Genomic DNA, 27,788 nt, shown 5'->3' with positions numbered 1-27,788 from the left:
GATAATGTTCTTCCTAATCGAACCTATGAGGCAAAAAAAATGTTGTGCTCTATTGGCATGAGCTATGATAAGATACATGCTTGTCCTAACGATTGCATTTTGTTTCGTAACGAATATGCAATGTTAACTAAGTGCCCTAAATGCGGTTTGTCTCGATATAAGAAAAGATTATCTCCCGCAAAAGTCTTATGGTATTTTCCGATAATTCCGAGATTTAGGCGCATGTTTCGTAGTGAAACCGATGCAAGACATCTTACTTGGCATGCAGATGAAAGAATTATTGATGGAAAGTATCGGCATCCGGCTGATTCACCACAGTGGTCGAAGATTGATAATGATTATCCTGAGTTTGGATCAGAAGCAAGAAACCTTCGATTGGCATTATCTACTGATGGAATGAACCCACATGGTCTTCAAAGTATCTCACATACCACATGGCCTGTGATTCTTATGATTTATAACCTACCTCCGTGGCTATGTATGAAGCGTAAGTACATGATGTTATCTATGTTAATCTCTAGGCCTAAACAACCAGGGAATGACATAGACGTATACTTGACACCTCTGATCGAAGATTTAAAGATTTTGTGGGAGAACGGTGTGGAGGTTTATGATGGATATATGAAAGAAAGTTTCAATTTGAGGGCGATGTTGTTTGGCACAATTAATGATTTTCCAGCATACGGGAATCTATCTGGGTATAGCATTAAAGGTCAACGTGCGTGTCCTGTTTGTGAAGACGGAACCGATACGATTCGATTGGAACTTTGCCAGAAGAATGTGTTTCTCGGTCATCGTAGATTCTTACATTCTAAACATCACTACCGTGGGTGGAGAAAAGCATTCAATGGAGACACCGAACATCGTAGAGCTCCACCCGCATTGTCAGGTGAACAAGTTTTTGAAAAGGTGAAAGATGTGCGTACTGAGTTTGGCAAGCCTTTTGCACATAAGATTGTGAAAGGTGGGTGGAAGAAAAGGTCGATATTTTTTGAATTGCCATATTGGAAGTCTTTGTACGTGAGACATTTTCTCGATGTTATGCATATTGAAAAAAACGTATTTGAAAGTGTTATCGGTACATTACTCAATATAAAAGGCAAGTCTAAGGATGGCCTTAAAGCAAGGGAGGACATGTTAAAAATGGGAATGAGAACTGAATTAGCACCCGTGAAGAAAGGAAGACGAACATATCTACCACCTGCTGCTTTTACTTTATCTAGAAAGGAGAAAAAAAATTTGTGTAAGTCTCTGAGTGAAGTTAAGGTTCCAGAAGGATACTCATCTGATATCAGAAGACTTGTTTCTATGAAAGTCCTCAAGTTGAAGAATTTGAAGACACATGATTGCCATGTTATAATGGAACATTTTCTACCGATAGGTATACGTTCTATTTTGCCAGAAAAAGTAAGAAGTGCCATAACTAAATTGTGTTTTTTCTTTAGGTCAATTTGTAGTAAGGTGATCGATCCCGAGATCTTACCAACACTACAAAAAGAGATTGTAATTACCTTGTGTGAGCTTGAAATGTATTTTCCTCCGTCTTTTTTTGACATAATGGTTCATTTAGTTGTTCATCTTGTGAAAGAGACACAGTTGTGTGGACCAGCTTATATGAGATGGATGTACCCTGCTGAACGGTATATGAAAATATTAAAAGGGTACGTGAAATCCCGAAGTCGACCAGAGGGTTGTATTATTGAACGATACATTGTTGAAGAAGCTGTTGAGTTTTGTACTGAATATTTGTCTAACGTTCAATCGATTGGACTCCCCAGAGCTCAGATTTTCGACAAAATGGAAGGTAAAAATTTAATTGGGAATAAAATTGTGACAATATCAAGGGATGAACGGGATCAAGTTCATTTGTATGTTCTGCACAATAATAATGAGGTTGAGCCATATGTTGAAATGCACAAGGATGTACTCCGAAGGTTAAATCCGAACAGAAATGAAAATTGGATAGTTATAGAGCACAATCAAAGTTTCATACAATGGTTGAAGGATCATATTTATTTGAAGCGCTCTTCAGATCCTTCTTCGGTAACAGAAATGTTGAGATGTTTGGCATATGGTCCAAGTTTGCATGTGTTTTCTCATAGCGCATATTCAATTAATGGATACACATTTTATACCAAAGAACAAGATGATAAGAGTACTATGCAAAATAGTGGTGTCACCGTGCTAGCTGAAGCAATGCATATATCAAGTATGAAGGACTTAAACCCCAAATATGCAAATTTGTCATATTTTGGAGTTATTGAGCACATTTGGGTATTTGATTACGAGAAGTTTCAGATTACCATCTTTGGTTGCAAGTGGGTGAATAGTAGTGGCATACGAATGGATAAGTCTGGATTTTTGCAAGTTGATCTTACTAGGGTGGGGTACAAAGATGAACCTTTTATTCTAGCATCTCAAGCTAAACAAGTGTTCTATGTGAATGACCCGAAGAGTACAAAATGGTCTATAGTGCTTTTCTCTAACAAAGTGACTGATGATAGCGGTGTCGATCAATGTGATATTGATGTTGAGAATGAGTCATGCATTAGACGGAATGAGTTGAATAGAAATGATGAAGTTGAGGATCTTATACCGGATGAGTCATATATAAGAAACGATCATAATGAGGGAATTTGGATCAATTCATCCGTACGCATTGCTAAGAAACAAGTGATTAATATTCCAACAAAGAAAAGAAAGAGATGTTAGTGACTTAGGTAAATTATCCATGGTTTCTTTATTTTTTTTTCAATTGTTTTGATTATAAGTTATATGTGATAATGCGTGATTTCATTATATTTTTGTTTTCAATTGCTTTGATTATAAGTTATATCTGATAATGCATGATTTCTTTATTTTTTTGTTTTCAATTGCTTTGATTATAAGTTATATCTGATAATGCATGATTTCGTTATATTTTTGTTTTCAATTGCTTTGATTATAAGTTATATCTGATAATGCATGATTTCTTTATTTTTTTGTTTTCAATTGCTTTGATTATAAGTTATATTTGATATTTGATGGTTTCCTTGGTTTATTACAGGTTAGACATGGCTGATGACCAACATGAGGAAGTTAGTAAAAAAGTATCCGCGGAAGAAGAAATTCGAAGAGGCATCACAGTAATGAGAAGGGTGGTCCAAGGAAGATCTCGAGGCATCATACTAGATGTCTGTTGGAACAACCAGGGACAGCTTATAGAACCTAATGGGCATACCTTAACTAGTTTTATCGGTGCACTAGTAAGGAATGAAATTCCCATTACATGTGATGATTGGAGAAACAAAGAGCTGAATGAGTCCAAAGAAAAAATTTGGAGTGAGATAAAGGTACAATCATTTGGCCCTTAATTATACGGTATCAATTATGTTTTTTCAATTACCGATACTAACTATCAATCTGTATGTTTTTCTTAGCGATGTTTTAACATCGAAGAAGAAAGAAGAGGTTTTTGTATGAAATTGGCCGGAAAGCTTCTAAGAGGGTTTCAGACATTTTTATCATCCAAGTTCCTTAAGGATGCGGATGGTAATTTTGTGGATGCGGAGCTTCCTAAAAAATATGAAAGTTTGATATCGGCTGAAGAATGGGAAGCTTTCAAATCCAAAAGACAAGACCCGGTTTTTCAAAGAATAAGTGCTACAAATCGGGAAAGAGCATCAAGTCCCGCATATCCGTACCGAAAAGGACGTGTCGGATATGGACGCTTAGAACAATCCATGGTAAGTATTTATAAATTGCGATAACAAATTTGTTCATCATATATTAGTTTTATCTGATCAAATTGTATGACTTAATGTTGAGATGACCGATATACCGACCGGAGGTGTTCGGACTGTACATATGGAGGTAGGGATTTTCGGCTTTGATCACGACCAAATGATTGGTAATGAAGACTTCATGCAAGTTTTTAGTCATGAAGAAATCGGCGTCACCGTTGTCAATACATATATTAGGTAAATCCGGTCTACTTTGTTTTATTAATTAAACAACTTATGTTAATGATGTTTACTTTATGTTAATCCGGTTTACTTTATGTTTCAAAAGAGGTGTTAATGATGTTTTTATATTAGGTTTTTGTATGACAAATTGATGCGCCCCAATGATTTGGACGAGTCATTCGGATTCTTAGCACCCGCGACCGTCAACTTAGGTTTAATCTTAAGTAGACCGGATACCGTGACGGAGTACGTTCTTCGGATCCTCAATGACAATAAAGATGCGGAGAAGTTGTTTTTTATACCGTTTAATACCGGGTTAGCATTTCATTCTAAATTCATCTATTATAATTATTTTCCAAGTTACCATCTAACATTTGCCTAATCATTACAGTGGACATTGGTTGTTGCTCGCAATCAATCCTATCCGAGAAATTGTGTATTATCTTGACTCGTTAGGAAATGATTGGACAACATACCCGGATATGAAGGTCCTAATTGACACGTAAGTGAGAATGTTCAAATTTTTTCTTAGTTTATGTGAATTGTTCTAATTGCTTCATTTTTATTTTATTAGCGTCCTACAAGCTTTTCGGGCCCAACGAGATATCCAAACCTCAAGGAGGGGCGCCAACTCCATTACATGGATTAAAGTGGCGGTATATTTTTAATTACCACATTTTTTATTATATTAGTGATGACACTTGATAAAACTTAGGATTTATAATCCATATTTTTTTTTCATATGTAGTGTCCTCAACAACGTAATCAAATAGATTGCGGGTATTTCATGTTGAGGTTTATGCGAGATACTCTTGCTTTGGGCCGATTAATGATTCCCACCGATGTATGTATTTCTAACTTATGAGTTATTTTTATATTTACACATATCTCATATAATTAAATAGTTGGAATTAATTCAAAATATGTTATATTATTATGTAGTACTTTGAGGAATTCAAGTGTGCATTTTATACAAAGGATCAAGTGGACGAAATCAAAGAGGAGTGGTGTCAATTCATGATAGAGCTCAATGTTTTTTCATAAATTTGTGTAATTAATGTGTACATTTGTAGTATATGTAATGACTTGTAAATGTGTACATAAATTTGTATATATTTTGATACATTTAAGGCAAAATTGGTTTGAATTGGTATATATATATATATATTTGTTAGCCAAAAATTGGTAGAAAAAAGGCCAAAATGGCCTATATAAAATGTGATAATTGTCTGTCAAAATCTGGTTGAAAACAGGTAGAAATTCTGGTTTATAAACCTGGAAAAAATGTGGTTTAAAACAAAAGCTTCAAAAATTTTCGTATACCTTAGACAGCGCTTTTGTAAAAAGCGCTGTCTAAGGGGGGGATTAGAAAGCGCTTTAGGCAAAAGCGCTGTCTAAGGGGGGGGGGGGGGGGGGGCTTAGACAGCGCTTTTTGAAAAGCGCTGTCTAAGGTATACCTAAAAAAATTAAAATAGGAGGGTCTTAGAAAGCGCTTTTGGCCAAAGCGCTGTCTAAGGGGGTGGGGCTTAGACAGCACTTTTCAAAAGCGCTGTCTAAGGTATACGTAAAAAATTTAAAATAAGAGGGTCTTATAAAGCGCTTTTGGCCAAAGCGCTGTCTAAGGGGGGGGGGGGGGCTTAGACAGCGCTTTTAAGATTTTAAAAAGCGCTGTCTAAACCTTTAGCAGCGGAGGTTTAGACAGCGCTTTAAAGCGCTGTCTAAGGCTAAAAAAAGCGCTGTCTAAGGTCTTGTTTGTTGTAGTGTAATTACCAAAGGATTTCTTCGGTCCAGACGACGAAGCGTTTCCTTGTGTTTCCCCTTTCTTCAGCCAGTTTTCAATCCTCCCCACCTTCTCGGCAATTGCTTTCTGCCCCAAGGCGAACTCTTGCATGACATTGGACAACTCCCTTATCATCTCTTTCAATTCGAGAAGGTCGGCGTTGGGAAGATTCGTCATTCCTGTGTCAATCAAACATGTTAGAACTGACACCTGCAAAACAGCAAACAGGTTAATATGCATGAATGCAACGTCTATCCATACGAGGAAACTTCTGTCTTTTGATCCTGGTTTCATCGAGACAGATAATATTTTGACATCCATATTTTGACATACAAGATATCTCTCAACCAGATTCCCAATCAATAATATCCCCCATATGGCTAGACGTAGGTTAGATGCAGATGAATGCAAAATGATGCAGATGTATGAATGCAATGCATTGGGTCATCCTCCAAGTCGTCTGATCATCTGCTGCACTGAAGCCTGATCTCTGAACTGATCATAACCATCTGAGGTACTGAACAATCATAAGTCCAACTCAAGGGTTCCGAAATAAACGGAACTGAAAGGTACATCATCATCATCACCTAGACAAACTCTGAGCAGATAACCACAACAATCTCTGAATCGGCCCGGGGAATCCTGAAATAAACGGATCCCCACTGATAAATATCACGGACAGCACTCCGGCATCTCAGAAAGAAATGTCCATAAATCCGACTTATAAATATGACTCTGATCAACGGAACCAATAGTCACCATCAAAGTCACCAACAGAACATGCATCTGTAAGAATCACCCTCCCCTCACAGGTAAATTCTAATCAGGTCATCCTAAGGCGGATAATAGTCTTGACAATCGGGCAGAGATACTCAATGGGTTTGCCCTTTCGGGTGTGCCATTGTAGCTCTCCTGAGACCGTCTAAACCAAAGATCCGGGAATGAACGGTCACCGAAGTCAATAGTTCAGATGAAGTGACACAACCAAAGTGGATACTCCACAAAGGAAGGGCACTATCAAATGAACCTCGTCCGGCTTGTGGTATGTCACGTTGCAACAATATGCTGATAAAGCAAATGAGGAACGTGAGACCACACTAATCCTAGGTGTATACTCGGGCCTGGGTTTTAGCCCCACTCAGAACACCCACCCCAAAATCGAAGGAACCAACCTGTACAGAGGACAGCAACATGATAGTATGATGCATGCAAATATTTATGCAAATATATACACAACATAATAATCAATGCAATAAATAAAGCGGCACAAGCAACCTAAACTATCCTAGAACGCTAGGAGAGACTCGCTTAGGGAAGATGGACCAGCACAGGTCAACTTCTGTCCCCAGCAGAGTCGCCAGCTGTCGCATCCGCGAAAAACAACCGGCGGGCTGAAACAAAACAACACAGAGCCGCCACCGTGCGTTATTTATCCCAAAAGAGGGAAAGGAAACACTCAGAGTAAACCTGGAAAGAACATGGTCTCGCGACCAGAGAGAATGGGATCGGGAGTCGGTTATGCGTAGTGTATTAGCACCCCTACGCACCCGTCGTACTCGACGGGATCCACGCTCAAAAGATAGGAAAAGGTTGCTAAAACAAACATCATACACACACACTGAAAACAACACAGGTGGGGGAATAGAGAAGAGGGCTCGCTAGGATATCGCATCCTATGCCTACGTATCTCGTATGGAACGAGAATCAGAGCTACCGTAGTTCGGCTCACGCACGCCGAAACAAAACACACGCAAAAAGGCAAACATGGAACCCGAACGCCAATCGCTGGACTTACATCGGCTTCCGAACCAAACAAACACACTCAGGATACGGACAGCCAATCACTGGTCTTACATCCATATCCTGACACACAAGAGGGAACGAACAACAACAAGTTACTAAGGAGTCAGGCCCTCGAGCCTAGCAACTGTCAAGCAAACACACACAAAAAGAAAAAAAGTGCCCGGAGAGACCTCGCACGGTCTCTTGCCTACGTACCTCATCTGGTATGAGGATCAGGGCGACGTAGTTCCCCTGAACAGGGGAGAAATTCTAACCAGATACAAAGGGAGACACACTACTAGGGAGCTGGACTCGAGCCTAGATGTTATCATGCATCATTGCCCTATGTTATGGTTTCTATCCTAACTTGCACAGGCAGCAAGCTAATCCTAAACAGGTAAAGCAGAGCATGCAAACATAAACAAAACACAGCAAACATTCGCAATTAGCACACACTATATCCAGACAAGGTGGGCTCAATCAAGGGTTAAGTTGCAAAAGCAACACAACTGTGTCAGGGTGATGTTAGCTCTTAACCTTGACATTGAGAGTCAAGGTGAAGCCAGATGAAAGGTGAGTGAAGATTAGACTTCACAGCTCTTATCCCTGGCCAGGGAGAGCTTCAGACAAAGAAGTGTGGGTCCAGAAAGTGGGAACCCTTCTACACTTATGACACTGACTCAACTGTACAACTGTACATGGATCTTGGGTTACTGTCCACAAGGCATCAACATGTGATGTGAGCCAAGGGACGACTCAACAGAATAGCAGGAGGTGGACTACACACCTCTTGTATCTGCCAATTGCCTTAATCAAGGTCTTTTCCTGCTTGGGGACAAGAATAAACAAGCACAGACATTGCCTCTTAAGGAGGACTTCAGACAGGTGCCTGGCCAAGTAACAGGCCAGGTCTTCCAGACTACATGGAGAAAAGAAATTCTACCTCAATTGGTTTATACAACCAAGCAGCAGCACAAGCGAGTTCTCAAGGAACTATTAGCAACTAATGTACCTGAAATCAATCAAATATAATCAGTATACCAATCACAAAGTCAAAACAGACAAGATAAGAACCAACAGTCAATGTATAATCAGACAATGCACTATGCAAAGCACAGTCAACTCAAGTGAGCCAAGCATCCTACAAAATAGAACAAGTTAGTTCATAACAATCAACCAAACTCAATCAACTTGCATTAATCTCCTTAAAGCATTTGCTTCCTAACCTGAAAAGCAAACTCAAACATGAGAAACAAGACCACTAGGACAAGCCTAGGGTCAAAAGGAGGTGAAAATTTCAAAACAGCAAGTGAAAGTTATCCAAAATCAAGATCAAACAATTAATAATCCAATCCAAGTGGTTCCACATTCATATCATTCATCATTATCATTTCATGAAGGAAAGAGCACAAAACAAGCAATTGGGAACCTCAAAGGACCAAACAGAATGATCACAATCAAATCAATACCAAAACATTTCAATAAATCCTCAGAAAATTCATGATCAAACAGCATCCATAACATGTCAATCATACCAAATTTCAGCTTATTTGGATCAAGGGAAGTAGGTCAATGAAATTCATAAAGTCCAGACAAGTTCAAGCAAGCTCATACATGGCATCAAAACAAGCATCAACTTCAACCAATCATAAAACAGCAATCAAACATGATAAATGAATGAGACCAAAACCATGATGCACTTCAAAGTGTCTACCATACACATGTTAAATTTCACATCCATCCAATTAATAACCAGAATTTCATAAACCAAATACAAACATGTCTCACAAATGGTCAACAAATGACTAAACAGCAAATAAAATCCCAATCAAATAGTAAATGCATTCAAAAAATCCCGAAAAAATCACATGTATTCTCAACATCCATATGTAATCTCATGCAAAAATCCAGCTCAATTCAAGTTCAACAAGCATAAAAAATAAAATCAAGAAGTTGCACACAGCATGGCATGGCACAAAATCTAACACTTCTAAAGATCATGTCATAACTCTCAATCCAGGAACTCAAAAATTACAAACCACATATCAAAATGACCAGGAACATGTCTAGAATATGCACAAAAAATTTCAAGAATTTCTAATGAAGTATCATCATTTCATGAATGAAAGAGTAAGCATGGTGCACAAAAAGACACATTCAATAAAACCCTAGCCAAATATTTATTCCACACGAGCACAATATTGTTAAAAATCATCATAAAATCCAGCACTTGACAAGGAGAATGGCACAAAAAATTGCATATAATTTGGATTAAAATTGAGTTAGATATGGATTTTTGATCATGGAAGAAAAATAAAAAAATGTGAAATGATGCAAGGCATAAACATGTGAACATGTGAGAATTAATTGGCAAGGCAAAGTGAAACTGCTGTACAGCAGGATCGAATAGAGGTCACGGTTTGAAAAGCTAGCGCGCCAAACACATTTGCTCATGAACAGTGACACGCTAATGGATCTACAAGGTAATTCTGGAAATTCTGAACAGCTTCATACATGTTCTTGACCAAAATCCAACATGAACAAACTTCAACCAAATTCAACAATCCATACACCGTTGGAAAGATCTCTCAACACACATCATGAATATCAACCTAATTTTTCCTAATTCAAACTAACAAATTCAAATCGATCAAAAGAACATTTACATGTCAAACTTCAATTCCAGATTTCTCACTCGATACTCAACGAAATTCAACGATTCAAAGTTCATGCTACTCTACAATCCACGATCTACAGGACGCATATCACAATTACGACAATTATTGAGATTGAATTCTAACCTCTTGGAGATGGCAGTGTTGGATTCGATGATTTCCAAGCTTGAATTGATGAAACAGATACGAATTAATGTCCTAGGAAGTGAATGAGGCAAGTACTTCAGCTCAATTATGCACCAGATCCAAGAATGCTCAAAATGCCATGGATGAACTTGATGATGACAGCTGCGATTTCTCAATGCTTTTGCCAATGTTTTGTGCAACAGTTCCTCACAAGTACCTGCAGAAGATGGATCAAACAAAAACCAGCACGATAGATGATGAATTTCAATGAAAATGGTGAAAAAAGTGTGAAAAAGTTTGAAGAAAATTGAGAGAATTTTGGTGATTTTCTGTTAGATCTGAGAAATGAGATTGTGATTAGGAGAAACAGTTATGATTAGATATTTATATGAAGTCTTAATCACACTGAAAATGTTAATTAAGCTTGGTTAATGGTAATTGGCAAAAATGAGGTGTTTTGACAAAACTTGAAAATTAGTGGTGCATGAAGTAATATGGACGTGAACAGTAAACAATGCATGATCAAAACAGAGTTATGTGTTGATACAAAAGCTTCTGCATCAACGCATAACTCATTTTTAACAGTATGGATCGATGCGAAATTCATATGCATCAATGCATAGCACTTTTTGCCTCGCATGCATCGATGCGAAATTCGTATGCATCAATGCGTAGCACATTTTGCCTTGCATGCATCGATGCGAAATTCGTATGCATCAATGCGTAGCACATTTTGCCTTGCACACCTGACAATGATTTGATCATAACTTCTCAACCGTTCATCAGATTCTCATGATCTTGGACTTTTTGGAAATGGGAGAGAAAGATCTACAACTTTCATGTTGGACAAAAATTCATTTGAAGCTTCTTTGAACATGTAATTTTGAGGAGAAAACCTTTCCATTTTTGGCAATTTTGAATTACAAGTCACTTTCTATTTTTGGAAAGTTTTCATCTGACCTTATTTTCTTCAATGTTGATGTTTGAAATGTCAAATGAAACTTGTTTGGACATGAATGAAGTGTCTCTAACCCTCTCCCACCTCCAAATCCATCAGTTGACTTGTGGTTGACTTTTGTTGACTGATAGATGAATTTCAGCTTGACTGTTGAACTTGAGCCTCAATCTCCTGATGAAATGGCTCAATGATGAAACCCTAGCTTCCATAAGCTCAATATAATCACATGATGATCCCCATATCCATTGTAAACCTCATCTCCTTCACAAGCCCTGATTGGCCTAATACAGATGATTCAACTGATTAGGGTTGACCAGTAGTCAAAACCCTAATCTCAAGGTATCTGATCAATCTCTTGAATCTCTGGGATGATAACAAAACCATGATGATGATGATGTATCATTGCAACCAAGATGAAGCTCAATCTCCTTGAGAATCAAAAAACCCTAATTTGAATCACACATCCTCAGATGATTAGTGATCAGTCCAATGAAAAACCCTCAGCTTGAATCTCAACCTCTTATCTTCTGACCAAGACTTAGGAGGATGACTTGCTCAATGTAGCCACATGATATGCCAAGATGCAATGACTAATGACCTAAAAAATGATATGCAATATGTTAAGCTAGTCCCAAGAGAGGAGGGCAAATTTTGAGGTGTTACACGTATCTCAATAGAGAACTCAAGGCACACGTAGTTCTGCATAGAAAATGTTTGTTTGTTGGTCGATTTTAGCGAAAACTATCTTGTATTAATCGACGAGAAACATTGTTTTACCCAAAATAGATGAGGAGCAGACATATAAGACAAATCAACATTCAGAAAAACGTCACTTATCTCAACTCAAAAATTGTGGATGAAGCATTGCTTTGCATCAACTTAAGACAAAATATCTTTCTTTTTTGAAAAAGTTTTAAAGATCGCACGACGACGAGAAAAAAAAGTTTGATTGGTTGGATGTATTTTTGGGCTTGAAAGACAAGTATTTATGACTTACAAGCTCTTACAACTTGGGTCTAATACCCGGGACTACATCTGGACCTTTGACCCAAGTAATATTTTTCTTTCAATTTTATTATGAAAAGAGTTTGAATATTTACAAGTTTTTTGAAGGGGAGACGAACACTTATGGCTTGCAAGCTCTTACAACTTGGGCCTATCACTCAGGACTACATCTGGACGTTTCACCCAGATAGTCTTTTTCTTCAAATTTAATTATGAAAATGATTTGAAGTGATTTGAGGGTAATTGAAATGCAGACAAGTAAATGCGAACACACAACGAGAAAATAACTCATTGTAAGAAGGCCCAAGAGTAAGCCACGAGACCGGAAATAAGTCGAAATCAAAAGCACATGAATTTAGCTCTAAAGCTAACTTAAAGTGGATTTCTGTGGAAATCACTTTATAAGAAACCGAACAACCGAATATATGCATCCTAATAATTTTCTAATGCTAAATTATATTTAAGCTTCCAAAATCAAAATGAAATAAAGTCGATGCAAAATAATAAATTAATTAAAATTTAATCAATTAAATAATCAATTAATTACTTATTAAACCAAAAAAAATAATAAAAATGAAATTAAAATAAAACAAGAGAAGTACACAGGCATGGCAACGGGGCGGGTCGGGGACGGTTTTTACCTTCCCCAAACCCAAACCCGAATCCCCAAACAGTCCCCGTTCCCCGCCCCAAACCCAAACGGGGATGGAGAATCAAAACCCAAACCCGTCCCAAACGGGTTCGGGTATCCCCGCCCCGCCACCATTCATTTAGTGAAATCAATTTTTTTAATAAAAATATTTGTTTTTTCCAAAATAAAATTACATTACAAATAATAAAATAAAACAATCTAAAAAAATTTCATACATATATTTCAAATATTTTAAATAATAAATTAAAATTAAAATTTCAAAATATTGACCATATATTTAATATTTTAAATATAAAAAATAAATAATAATGTACATAATGAAATAAACGGGGCGGGTTCGGGGGCGGGTTCGGGGTGGGTACTAGTGTCCCCATTACCCGACCCGTCCCCATATTTCATAATCGGGGAAAACCCAAACCCAAACCCAAACCCAAACCCAGTCAAAGCGGGTTTTCCCCGTCAACTTCGGAGCGGGTTCGGGTGGGTACCCGCGGGTACGGGTTATGTTGCCATGCCTAGAAGTACATATTAAATTGGGAAAGTGTAAAACTCAAGTGCACTCAAGTACACTATGAACTGCGTCATGCCATAAATTGTCACGTCAAAACACGTGTGAGAAGAAAACGACGACGAAATATTTCAATGTTGGAAATGCATTTAATGCGTTTATTCCCCATTATTTCTCAATTGACTCCAAGCGTTTCAGTTCTAACTCACTCCGAACTTCATCTTGGAGGCTGGCCAAAATCACTAAAGACTTCCCTGACTCACTCAGTGTCTGAAAAAACCTTGGGGGGAGACTGTTATGGGTCATCCAAAGGCCCAAATAGCTAAGACTCAAATCTTCTCATATCCACTCCACTTGACCCAAGGTATAAAAGTCAGTCCACTCAAGAAACAAGACACGTTATCTGATCTCCATTTTTCATGATACTCATCTTGAATCTTGAATTGACTTGGATGTTGAAACGCTAACCATGGAGGTACATTCTGCACCTCCGTAATGGAAATCAATACCATTGGTTCAAGAGGTTCAGTTCACCAAATGTATCCATTTTTAGTTCACAAACAGAACAAGTTTAAAAAGTCAAGTTTGAGCTTTTTAAAAAACCTATTTAAATTTGACTTGTCAAAGTCAAGTTCAAGAGGTTCCATTAAACATAATGACGCTATTCTTAAAGTATCCTTAGTCGAACTTTATTATGGTAAGATAACATTAAAGCATTGAGACTATTATATGAATGAGCTTATGATCATATCTATTGGATAATGGATAAATAGTTATCAACTTTACACATATGTATGAATATTAGGAGTAATATGTATATTGAATTGACCCTCTATGAGAATAATATGGAACCATGTTTTGCAGGTTAGTAATCAAAGAAGTCTTGAAAATGAATATGCTTTTTATGATGACAACTATATCTGCCTTATCCTGGGGCATCTTCTATTGTTGCACCTCCATTTGTGTATCCTGGGGCACCCTATGCTCCATATCAGGGTCAGTTTGGTCAGAATGTTGGTCATATGCTAAATCCGAGAATGATGTATCCTCAAGGATATCCCCAGTTTGCTTCTCCTCCAGTTATTGCTCAGGCAGCTGCTCAGGGTGTTCAACTTCCCAATCATCAAGTTAATCTTTAACCTTCTAATTAAATTGTTGTTGGTTCAGATCAGAATAGATGAGCAGACTATCGGTTACTAGATGAGAGGGTCAGAGCTATTGGAGGTTTATCTACTTATGGTATGGATGCTAATGACTTGTGCCTAGTTCCTAATGTGGTGCTTCCTCCTAAGTTCAAAGAACCAGAGCTACCAAAATACAATGGTTTAAGCTGTCCAAGAAGTCATGCCATCATGTATTGTAGGAAGATGGCATCCTACATTGATACTGATGAGCTTCTTATCCATTGCTTCCAAGACAGTTTATCTGGGGCATCTTTAGATTGGTATATGAGCTGAGAACGCAGTAAAATCAAATCTTGGAAGGACTTGTCTGAAGCCTTCTCAAGCAATACAAATATAACTTGGACATGGCTTCTACCAGATTACAGCTGCAAAATCAAGCCTGCAAGTGCAATGAAACATTCAAAGAATATGCTCAGAGATGGTGTGAGATGGCTTCTAGAGTTAAACCTGCACTGATAGATGCTGAGTTAGTTGATATCTTCATGATCACACTCCAAGGTCTGTACTATGAGAAGATGGTTGGTAGTTCATCATCCAACTTTGCCTACATAGTGACCATTGGAGAACGCATTAAAAATAGGCTGAAAACCGGGAAGATTGCCAATGTTGATAGCCAGACAGTGGCCAAGAAATCTTCGGGTTTTGCTAAGAAGAAAGAGGCTGAGGCAAGTGCTGTGATAGAAAATGTTTGCCCTCAATTTCAAGCACCTATGGATCTTGTGCCATACTACCCTTATCCATACATTTTCGCTGCTCAATATCAGCAACCTGCATACCAGCCGCAGTATCAGCAGCCTCCACGGGCTCCAGTCTCTCAGAATCAACAAGATAACAGAAACCAGAGTCAAGGTTAGCGCAGACGGCTTGATAGAAAGCGTCCTCATCATGACCTGATTCCTGTGTCATATGCTCAATTACTCCCGTATCTTATTCAGCAAGGGGCAATTGTGCCAAAGGAGATTCCATCTGCTACTTTCCCATATCATGCAAAGCACAATCCTAATGCTTCATACGCCTACCAAGTTAGGCATATAGGATATTCTACCGAGGATTGTTGGCCTCTCCAGTCAAGAGTGCAAGAGCTTATTAATCATAAGGTTTTATCATTCTCTGAGGCAGGACCCAATGTCATAACCAACTCGTTTCCAGACCACTGTCGACAAATTATGAATGCAGTTAGTGGTGAAGATTGCTCAGATTCAGTTGCTTCTTCAGAGGAGTATTAAAGCTAGCAATATCATAATTGACTCAATCATTGTCTCATTTGTAATCTTTTCTTGTTTTTTATTTGTTGTTCATTTGTAAAACTTGTCTGGTTTTCAGATGATAATAATAATGAAATAAAAGTGCATGTTTTGCTTAAGCAGTATTAAACTTGTTTGGTTTTCACTCATATTTTATTTTATCAGTATTAAACTGTTGCTCAAGCAAAACCAAAAGAGAATGATGCAAATAAAATGCGCAAGGTCGTTTCCTGTATGCTTTCTAATAAGACTGTGTTGGTGATGTAAGGCACTGTTCAATCCCTAAACATCAGAGATATAAGGAAGTTAATCCCTAGTCAACCCCTTTGGGCCTTGAAGTAGGTGTTTCTTTCTTTATACATAAAACCCTCATGCTTAACTAGGGGAAGGGTAGTCTTGAGTTAGTTTGAACTTGCATTCAAATTTCAGAAATAGAATATCCCATCAGGTGATCAATCACATCATATCCCTCCAAAGAGGATGGAATCACAAATCCAAAATGGTTATCCCTTACCCACAAAAGGAGTAAGATAGTCACGACCCGTGCAACAAATCGAGAAAGTAGTATCATAGGATTTGCTCCAATACAAAAAGAAAAGATGAAATGGAAAAAATCAAAAGCAAATAAAAATCCCGCTAAGTCAAAAGCTTGAAAACAAGATTGACTTAGGCAAGATTTAAGGTATCCCGGGGGGCTGCAGACCCAAAGGATCAGCCCAGGAAAAAATAAGGGTAAACAAAACAAAAGAATTAGAGGATCCATATCAAAATCCTCAGCTAAAGCAAATCTTTGTGACTGCAAGCAAAAGTAAAAGGCGAGTGATTGTCGCTCTAAACTCTCATTGGGTTCCTTAACCATCATTGATACTATTCAAAATCCTTTTCTGAAAGATGAACGCTTGTTTTAAACTAAATGAATGTAGGACTGGAGAACATCACGGAGAATGGATGGGTTAGAATAGGTTTTGAGCTTTGTATCCTTTCTTTCTAAAACCGTGAACCAGGCCACGTTACAACCCTCAAAAGACCTAATTGAAGCAGGTTTATTTTGAAAGCATACTATGGTAAGATCACGTTAAGCTGACTCCTAAAGATTTACTTGTCATCTGTATTGATACTGCTATGGCATTCTAATCAGTGATTCGTTCACTAGATGTCATAATTTTAGTGAACACACTTGAGTTTTCAAAACTTGCATGAGGATGACATTACAATTATCATTTTTAATGAGCATTTTTACATATGAACAATCACTTGACAATAAGGAAGCTTACGTATTGGGAAGGTAGAACAAACTCCTCATATCCCATAACTCAGATCTCTTCAAGTGCCCGTCAATCTGGGGCAACCATGTTGAGATTCGACAAATCTCTCAGAATCCGCCGGGTAGGGGCAAAGGTTACTTCAAGGCTCATATTGGGGCAAGCTACCCCGAGAGTACGAGAAGTCAATCACTCCTAAGATGGTTAATCAAGGGAATACAGTTTCAAGACGATGGGGAAAACCAATTTGAGATACTCAGATGATGAGGCTACTCCATAATCGGTAATTGGGATAGTTGGTGCAAATATTCAGTATATTGGGCCAGAGGCAGACTGCACAGGTACAAACTCTCTCCATGTTTCATATCAAGTCCAGAGGCGTGACAACAACTGTTCAGCTTGAAATAGGTATCGGAGAATCATGCCTAGATGACCTTGTCCTAGCCCAAAATTCCCACATCCCTCTATATGAGCATATGGCTTAACCATCACATAAATCATCATCATATATCAATCACGTCGCTTCACTCATGCATATCATTCATATAGCATATCTTGAAGTCGTGTGTTCAAATCTGGAGAATCAAAGCCCAATATTTTATTGGCATCTTCCAATCCCAAACTTGCCTGGAACCTTTTAAAAACCAGCTGGTTTGACGTTTCTTTCAAATCCAGCTTGCGTGGCGTCTTTTAAAGCCTAGTTTGCTTGGTATCTTTTTACAATCTTTAGGATTTATAATCCTCTTTTTCCAACCTTCGTGGTTGATGAACCTTTCTCAATCTCCAGGATTGATAACCTTTTTCCAACGTTTAGGGTTGATGATCCTTTATTTCCAACCTTTGTGGTTGGTGAACCTTTTTTCAATCTTCAGGATTGATAAACCTTTCTCCAACCTTTAGGGTTGAAGATCCTTTGTTTCTAACCTTCGTGGTTGTTGAACCTTTTTTTTAATCTTCGGGATTAATAAACCTTTTTCCAACCTTTAGGGTTGATGATCTTTGTTTCCAACCTTCGTGGTTGATGAACCTTTTCCAATCTACATGATTGATAGAATTTTTCCCAACCTTTAGGGTTAATGACATTTCTTTCTTACCAAACTTCTGTGGTTGACTTTGTTTCCAGTTTTTTTTACTGATGATTCAATTTTCAAACCCCTTGTTTGCAAGGGTATTCCAAGAACTTTTATGGGTTCCTTGATTAGCATATGTGGCTTCATGTGTCACAAAAATAATAAAACATACATACAACATGCATATCATTACCTACATTTTCCATTAATCTCGCCACAATACATCAAAAAAATCCCAGCAAATGGACCGGTAAAAGTCGAGTTGCTATCTCAATATCCCATACAGCCGTCCTCAACAGGCATATTTTCGGATACTTCAATATTTAATCCACCCATACCTCGAATACCTGAAACGCTCTCGCAATTCGACCATTCAGGTTTAAGTAGATTAAATAGGGGCAACTGTCGTACCCCAAAATTTGCCCTACCTTTTTAATCTTTTCATTCAACTTTTAAATTGAGATTCATCTGCACATAGTCATTCATATGCATTCAGGCTGACATTGGTCAATCTATAGATTCAAAGTTGGTGATTGATTCAAACTAGGGTTTTGTTTAAGGATTTGAGTATTGCTCATTATATGGAATTCAAACCCTAATTTCTTACTCTCTTGGATCTTGATTTATGGAGTTTATGTCATGACATTCATTTATGGATTCAAAACCCTAGTTCTTGACTTTGGGTATTCCTTCTGCCTTGAGTATGTATGAAACCCTAATTCATTGGGGTAGAGGCTCTTAGATTACTGGTCTTCTTGCTTGGGATGTCATCTGGTTCAAGGTTGGTCTAGACAATCATCCATATGGTGATTTCAAGACTCATGAATCTTAGATTCATGTTCGCATTAATGCATTGGCCTTTTGGGTCCTTGATTTGTCATTGGGTTTAGGGTTTAATCTTGGCCCATTCGTATGGTGCCTTTAAAATCATTAGTCCTTGGTCTTTGATTCAGGTCTTTAGTGCATTGGTCACTAGCCCATTTAACACGAGAAATCCCTAGTTTCTAGCTTACTGTTGACCAAAGTCAATCATCCATTCCTAGGTCTTTAGTGCATTGGTCACTAGCCCATTTAACACGAGAAATCCCTAGTTTCTAGCTTACTGTTGACCAAAGTCAATCATCCATTCCTAAGTCCATATTGTCTCGACTTCAGTAACATTGATCATTATCTATGCCATTTTGATTCACATCATTGTTATATCCATCATCATGGTGTTATGTTTATTTCAAGTTAACTTTGGAATTTCGATTAGATTTTTATTGATTTTCAATTTCAAATTGATTTTAATATCAAATTGATTCTAATTAATTGATTTTGATTTCAATTAAATTTTAGATTTTTCAAATAAATTTTAATATCAAATTGATTCTAATTTTAAATTAATTGATTTTGATTTCAAATGAATTTTAGATTTTTCAAGTTGACTTCAATTCCAAATTGATTTTAAACTATCTTTTATTTTAGAAATTTTTATTATATTTAAGAATCAATATCCATTTGTCCATCAATATCCATTATCAAGACCATTACACCATTTTTTAAACCTCATTTCATTAAACCCTTCAAATCTTTCCATACATGATCAATTTTTTCCAATTTCATTACAAAATTCAAATACATTTTTCATGTCCAAAACTATCATCCAACTTACAATTTCATTCAAATTACACATTTTAATCATTCAAACCAACATTACACTTCCATAAAAAAGCTTTCCATAATGCAATTTATTGCATTCAAACTTTCATTCATTACATAACCATCTTTACAACTTTCCAAATTGAAAAAAACAAGTAGCATTCAACCAAATCAATGCATATTTATAATAAAATCATAACTCCTAATTCAATCTAAAAAAAAAATCAAACTACATGCTATTTTCATCCAAGTCATATCCAAGCACAACTCCAAGATTAACATACAACCTGCAAGATATTTGTTTAACAGATCACAGCAAAACCCTGCATAAAGTTCACAACAGCCATTAAATTAGAATTTCAACAACAGCTAACCAATAACTGAATTCAGTTACTAACTCAACAGAATTTCTAATTAACTCAAACAAAATGATCCATAACATGAACTAATTCAACAAGTTTGAAATTTACCCTTAAGGTACATCCTGCATAATCATCCTGGAGCAAGTCCCTGCAGTGGCAGAATCATCAAATTTGCCGACATCACCATCCCATTCAGACCTCAGTACTTATCTCCAATTCATCCTCAGACCACCTGACAACAAAATCAAAGGAGCCAATTCAGTTTAGGCGGGCTTAGCAGTGCGGTTAAACAATAACTGAAGGAATTATGTCAACTCTAACCATAGCTAATAGTTTAATAGCCATTGCTGCAAATCAAAAACAACTAAAAAAAACTTTATCGATTACTAACCACTTTAAAACTACAAGTCATGACTAACCTAATAATCCTAACAAACTTTAACCGTTTGCAAAACTCACTCAAACTAACCGAACTAACACCTAACAGAATTTAACTCTAACAGTTTATCTAACGGTTAAGTGAATACAACTTCTGGGATTTAACAGAGTTTACACTCTGCTAAATCAAGTTGGTATTTAAACCATATTTCACTGCAGATTCAGAAACTTCTTCATTTTTTGTTTTTCAATTCAGTTTCTCACAGAAACCTTCACTCTGAATTTTCCATCTCTCTTTCTCCATTCCTCACCTAAAGCTCTCTTTGATAGCCATTGGAGCATTGGAGCTTCATGTTGAAGCTCCAAATTACGCTCGAGCTCGAGCTAAGACGTCCCTCACCGCCACACAACCACACCAACATAAGGCTCAGCGAATTCAAAGAAATTGCAATAGTTTAACGGAAAGAGAAGAAGAAGAAATCAAAAGGTTGGAGGAGAAGCATACCGGAACGGAAAGAGAAGAAGCAAAAAGCATAGTGTCGGAGCTCCGATTCCGCGTACGTAAATAACCTGATTCAACAAATCCAATCCAGTAAGTTTTCTTCTTGATTCGATTATTAATTCATACGCGGCGCTTAACCATTCCACGTGCGAGATGCGGATTTTCATAGATCTTTAGTTTCGATGTAGAATCTTGAAATACGGAGTCGATGAAGACGACGAATTCGACCGGATGATGAAGCCACATGGTGAATATGAATCTGTTTGCTGCTCATACATTTTGCACAAATCGAAGGAGAAGACGCACATGAAAACGCGGAATCCACGAACACGGTGACGATGACGCAATACACGATGTCCACGGTGTTGATGGCTCTTGAAAGCAATAATTCTGGCACAAGCGATGAACTGGATGAAGAACGCAACCTCTTGACGTGCATAAGCGCTTCTTTCATTGCCTTGTTGTTTCAGCTTTTTCATTTAAGAAGATTATAACACTTTGACTTGATCCACTCTGTTGGCTGGACGCAGATTTGGATCTGGTTTCTTGGATCTGTTTGGGCCTAAGGCCCAAACGCACCACCTTCTTCATCTATCCACACCCTTGTAACCGAGACAGCATCACTTGGCCAATGCTTGTGCTTCACATCCTGAGCCCATCCGAAGTCTCTCTCCAAGACCATTCCTCATTTCTTTTTTTTTTGGGCTCTATTGTATAATCTAATTTACATTTAGGGGTTTCTTAATTTTGATTAGTTGATATTTAGTTTAAGCTAATTAGGTAATTAATATTTGGGTAGAGATTTTGAGATTTAGGTTAATTAGTCTAATAGATTGATTAGGTTAATTTTTAGAATTAGATTTTAGAAATATTGGATTTCACTAATTTGGATTAGTTTTAGGAAATTAGTTTTAATTGGTTTTTTTAGAATTAGAGATATTTGGATTTGTTTATAATTTTAGAATTGATTTTAGATAGAATTTCCATGATTATAATTTTAACTCAATGTTAATGATTTGTGAAATGACCATTTTTCCCTTAGGGCTTAGAATCTTGATTTTTATACATGTTCCCTTAGTTTTAGGGCCTTGATCAGATTTGTCTGATTTTTGTTATTAATTAAGTAGGATATTATTGTATATAATTCAACTATTCTTTTAATCTCATCGATTAGTGTTGACCAAAGGTCACTCTGGTCAACCAAATCCTTTGTAACTATGTTGTAAGCCCCTAGCCTATTTCAAGTGATCAAAAGACCCTTGATCACTTGATATGGAAAGTTCATTACGCTCAAGCTATTGTGGATATGTTGAACCTCTGGAGCTCAAGACCTCAAAGTTCAAATACAAGGTCAAGACTTCAAGTCAACATCAGTCAAGCATAGCTAGCAAAGTGGACTACATTCTCAAGCACAACAAAGGTGTCAACACTTGACAAGTGCGATTCAAATTGTAAGCTATAAGCTTTAAGAAATTAGGAATGATGAGATAGAGTTTCTCCTACCCTTGTCTAGAGTGGCTTTGCATACGGGGCGTAGGTCCTAGCTATTCAAAGTATTCTCCCTCCTTCATAGACTTTAGCACAATACGTATCAAACAATTGTCAAGTCTCCTAAATACAACAAACAACATGCCATCATCAAGATCAATAATCAGAAACTTCTAACAACACTTGTCAATCATGATAAGAGTTACACGTTATGAGCCTTAAGTAATAAGGAATGATGAGACGGAGTTTCTCATATCCTTGTTTAGAGTGACTTTGTGTACGGGACGTAGGCACTAGCTATTCAAAGCACTCGCCCCTGTTCTTAGACTTTAGTACAATTTGAATCACACAATTGACAATTCTTCTTCAAGCAAGTATCAAGCTTTCAACACCCCAATGATGAAACATCTTTTGCTATTGGCAACTCGTGGTTGTACACCCTCTTCCAATCAACTCTTTGCCTAAAAGGTGATAAACCTTTGCACATTCCTTGCCTTGTAAGGTGATAAACCTTGGCACATTCTTTGTCTTGTGAGGTGTTAAACCTTGGCTATTCGATTCAATTCTTTTCCCTGAGAGTCATAGACTCTGGCATCTAACTCTCTTTGCCTTGTGAGGGGTTAAACCATGTCTATTCGATTTGATCTTTTCCCTGAGAGTGATAGACTCTGGCATACATATCTCTTTGCCTTGTGAGGTGTTAAACCTTGGATATTCAATTCAGTCATTTTCCTTGAGTCATGGGCTCTGGCATGGGTTTTTCTTTGCCTTATAAGGAGATAAACCTTGGCATTATTATTTTCCCTGAGAGTCATGGACTTTGGCATATGTTTCCCTTTGCCTTGTGAGGTATTAGACCTTGGTTATTCGATTCATTTTTTGCCCTGAGAGTCATGGACTCTGGCATTTGATTCTCTTTGCCCTGTAAGGTGATAAACCTTGGCAATTCAATTCCTTGACATCATCAGTTATAAGCTCTGAAGGTTGTGAACCTTGGCACTCCTTTTTCAGCCTAGAAGGGTATTGTACCTTGGCAAATCAATCTCGTTCCCTTTTGTTTCAGCCGTAGTAGGCTGAACTACGATTACTATGATTTTCTCATTGCATGATGAGAATATGTAGGCACGAGGGTTCGAATCCTCCACGAGCATACTTATTTATTACTCTTGTTTCCGCCTTAAGGCACCATTCATATTCATGATGCATCCATATTCTACCTTCATTCACTTCATGTGATACACCTTATTCTTTGAGCCAAATATACTATCCTTTGTGCTCTATCTTGTACCTCCTTGTGAACCAAGAGATGTTTGTGCTATGAAACCAAACACTTAATTTCTTTGTTTTCGATTGTTCCGATACAATGATATTATGTTATAGTCCCTCACTTGTTGGTTCATATCAGTTTTACTCTTGGGTTCATATTGAAGGTGAGAAAAACAAGAAAGGGGGGTTTGAATTGTTTGGAAAAATAAGCGCTTTTTCAAAATGAAAATCACACAAGGATTTTATACTGGTTCGCTTATAACACAAAGCTACTCCAGTCCACCCGGCCGAGGTGATTTCGCCTTCAACAAGGACTTAATCCACTAATCTTGAAAGATTGATTACAAACAACGTCTAAGAGAAAGATCTCTTAGTCCTCTCAAGTATACAGACTACACAGAGTCACTTGAGGAAATAAACAAACAATAGATAAAAGATTTATGTAATCTAGAGTGCTTCTAAGATAAGCAAATATTACAATAGTAAGAACAAAGTGTTTCACGTTATAAGCAAAAGCTTCGTGAAGATTTAGAGAGCAAGAAGATTTCTTGTGTGTTGATGTTTCAGTATAATTTTTGCTTGTTTGCTTGCTTGTGTTTCAATGTTGATTGCAGCCCATTTTATATATCAGTGAGGTAGTGGTTGAAACTGGTGGATATTAAAATGAATTTACGCCATCACTTAAATAGCTTCTGCAGGATAACTTTCTCTCCTTGAAATGACTACTTACCACATATAGTATCTACTTTATTGAAATTGGAGATTAACGTCTCTTTCTGTATTAGGAAATCCATTTGCAAACCTTTACTTGACTTTAACGTTACTCTTTCATAATTAGCAATTCCATGATCAGAGTCTTCGTGTATCTGAGAATCTTGGAACTTTTCTTCTGATGTTGATCTCTTTTGAGTTCAGATAGTTTCTTCAGACAGCGCTGATAACTTCTGGAATTTAGAAATAGCGTTGTTCAGAGTCAGAACATCTAGAGCTTACTTCTTGTTCAGATGCTTCTGATACTTTGCTGTTTTGCTCAGAGTTAGACTTTCTTGAACGTGTTTCCACTTCAGATGCTTCTGATCATTTGATAATTTGTATCTGATCTGGTTCTGTATCTGATGACGTCATCAGATTTCTTCCTTCTTTCTTTAGAATCCTGCACACTTAGAAACTTTTCGTTAGGGTGCCATTTTTGGTTTCATCCTTTGTTATCATCAAAATCAAGGAATCTGTTGTAGAACAATTTTTGTTCTTACAATCTCCCCCTTTTTGATGATGACAAAACAAACTTAATTAGCAGATGAAACATGAATAATATCAGATCAGATAGATAAGAGCTCCCCCTGAGATAGTGCTAGGGAGTTCAGAAGTTCTTACCAGAGCTTCCAAGCGATGAAATTTCTTGATACCTTCTGCAATTTCTTAAGTCTATTGTTAATTTAATTTAAGAAAATATGTTGCAGAGTGCTTAAGGTATTTAGACAGTATTTTCATCAGAGCTATTAATGACTTCTCCCCCTTTTTGTCAGAATCAAAAAGACATAGCAAAAATAAGGAATTTAAGAGAAAAACATTGTATTCAGATAAAAGCACAAAGGCAACAAGAACAAGTAAACATCAGAATCAGAGAAAGCAAAACAAAACAACAGGCAAGCAAAAAATATTCTAAGTGCCTAGGGGTTCGGAGGCGGAGGCATTCTCTGAAGCAACTGAGCAAGCATGTTCTGGATGTTGTCGTTGACAGTATCTTGCTTATCCATTCTGGCACGGAGTTCATTCTGATCTTGCTTAAGTTCTTTCAGCGTCTGGAGAACCATAGGGATAACAGAAGAAGAAGACTCCCCTTGAGTTAGAGCCTGCTGTGCTTCAGCAGCAGCCTGCGCTTCAGCTTCAGCAGCAGCTTGTGCTTCAACTTCGGCAGCAGCAGCAGCATCAGCCAGAGCTTTAGCTTCAGCTTCCTTTATCCTTAGGATTTCAGCTTCCCTTGCTCTTTCTTCCTCCAGCCTTCTGGCTTCCTCTTCAGCTTCTCTTGCTAGTCTCTCTTCCTCTAGCCTTCTGGCTTCAGCTTCTCTTGCAAGTCTTTCCTGGAGTCTTGCCTCAGCATCTCTGATGTAGCCATTTCTGACTTGTTCAGAGATGTTCTTCAGTCTAAAAGCCTCAGAGGTCATCCAGCCAATGACTCTGTTCCAGTGTGTCCTTACAGAGTCAGGATCATCACTGACTTCAGAGTTAGTGGTCAGAGACTTGACCTTTTGTACTGAAGCCCCTGCAACCAGCATGATGGCTTCCTCAAGGGTAGGTATAGAAATGTCAGGTTCAGAGGTATGAGGTGGAGATGTTGGAGGGCTGAGATTTAGAGTTAGAGGTTCTGGTTCAGTTTCTGATTCAGGTTGAGGTTCAGATCTTTGGGGTGAAGCGTAAAGAGGGTTTAAGTCTAAGGGTTCAGTTTCAGCTTCAGGTTCAGCAGAGATGTTTGGAGGGGTGATATCAGAGGTGTGGAGGTCAGAGGGTTGAGTTTCAGAGGGTTGGTCTTCAGAAGTAATGTTGGTTGTTTGTTCTGGTGGAGGTGAAGTTGCTTCAGATTGTGTTTGTGTTTGTTGTTGTGAAGCAAGGTTTTGAGCATGAATTTGGGCTAAGGTTGGAGAGTCAGGGTCAGAGTAATCTTGGTCAGAGGAGATAGAAAGGTATGGGGGTGATTCTGGTTCTGAAGATGATGAAGAGGAAGTGCTTTGGTGCATTTGTTCAGGTTCAGAAGGAGGTATGAGTGTACGGGTGATATTTAAAATTGGTGAAGGTTGTGAGGTTCTGGTGGTTGAAGGTGGGATTTCAGAGGTTGTATAAATGGGTGGTGTTGGGAGAGGATTAGAGGAAGGAGTAGAGGAAACCATCAGAGGTTCAGAGGAAATAGGAGGAACAGACGTACCAGTAGAAATTTTCAGAGGAGCTGGAGATCTGCTTCCAGAAGATTCTCCAAGTCTTGCCTTCTTAGCCTGTGATGTTATCTTCTTCTCAGAGAGACCTCTCTTGTATCTGACGAAGTCTTCTTCTGAATCTAGACAATCGTCGAGGCTGAAATCAGATATGTCAACACCTTCATCCAGCAGACGATTAAGATAGATAGCAACCGCATCTCTGGGTTCATTCTTGTAGAACCTAGCAAGACCATGAGGCAGCTTCCTCTGATCTTTCAAGGAATCCCAAGATGTGTCCAGCGTGGGTCTGACTTGAATCTTCTTTATTATTCCCATACTCTTGAGATTTCTGGCGTTTAGAGGCTTCCCAGTATCTATTGCCAGATCTAGCATCAGCTTGGCCTTCTCCAGATGATCCACCAGCCCATTGATGAAAACATCAGATAACAATCTTCCCAGAGGGATGTAGGATCTGGGCTTCATGTTGTTTCTGGTCTCCCTGACAGAATCTCTGAGATATCTGAAGAGAAGTGCAGGAAGACAGATCTTCACACCCTTCTGAATGCAATACAGAATGCACTTCTGATCTGCATTGATGTAGTCAGAGGAGTTAGAGGCTGGACGATGGTGAATAGTTCCCAGAATGATCTTGAGCCACACTCTGAGGTTCTGATGCAGCTCTTTGTTCTTTGAAGGATTTCCTTCAGTGTTGGGTTTGAAGATGGTTGGATTGATTACTTCAGCAACGCGCCTTGATCTTGGGTTGATGTTGTAAATCCTTTTTCCTCCATCTTTTTCCATGTTCAACAAGGAAGCAATAGACTCTTCAGTGATTACAATCTTTACCCCCAAAACATAGGAGACGATGAAATGGTCATCAGCATCTGCAAATCTCCAGAACTCCTTGATGAGAAGTGGGTAAACAGGGCCATAGAGCCTTTGGAAGTAGTTTCCCCAACCTTGTTTACGAAGTTGTTCAGTAAGATCAACGCCATTTCTCTTCAAGTTGTCGAAATCTACTAGCGTTTCACACAACACGTCCAGTCCTTCAA

The 27,788-nt window shown here is 38.0% G+C and overlaps 1 long non-coding RNA gene across 1 annotated transcript; it reads right to left on the bottom strand.

Annotated features, from left to right (window-relative positions):
- Nucleotides 1-19,896: 19,896 nt before the first annotated feature.
- Nucleotides 19,897-21,561, bottom strand: LOC127126418 (uncharacterized). The gene is made up of 3 exons (XR_007804973.1): nucleotides 21,077-21,561; nucleotides 20,302-20,425; nucleotides 19,897-20,154 (listed from the first exon to the last, which is right to left on the bottom strand). It is a non-coding gene; the product is annotated as an uncharacterized LOC127126418 (long non-coding RNA).
- Between the last annotated feature and the right edge of the window lie 6,227 nt (nucleotides 21,562-27,788).

The sequence above is a fragment of the Lathyrus oleraceus genome, chromosome 1, assembly GCF_024323335.1.
Source record: "Lathyrus oleraceus cultivar Zhongwan6 chromosome 1, CAAS_Psat_ZW6_1.0, whole genome shotgun sequence".
Classification (NCBI taxonomy): Eukaryota; Viridiplantae; Streptophyta; class Magnoliopsida; order Fabales; family Fabaceae; genus Lathyrus; species Lathyrus oleraceus.
This window is presented reverse-complemented; position numbering and strand designations above follow the sequence as displayed.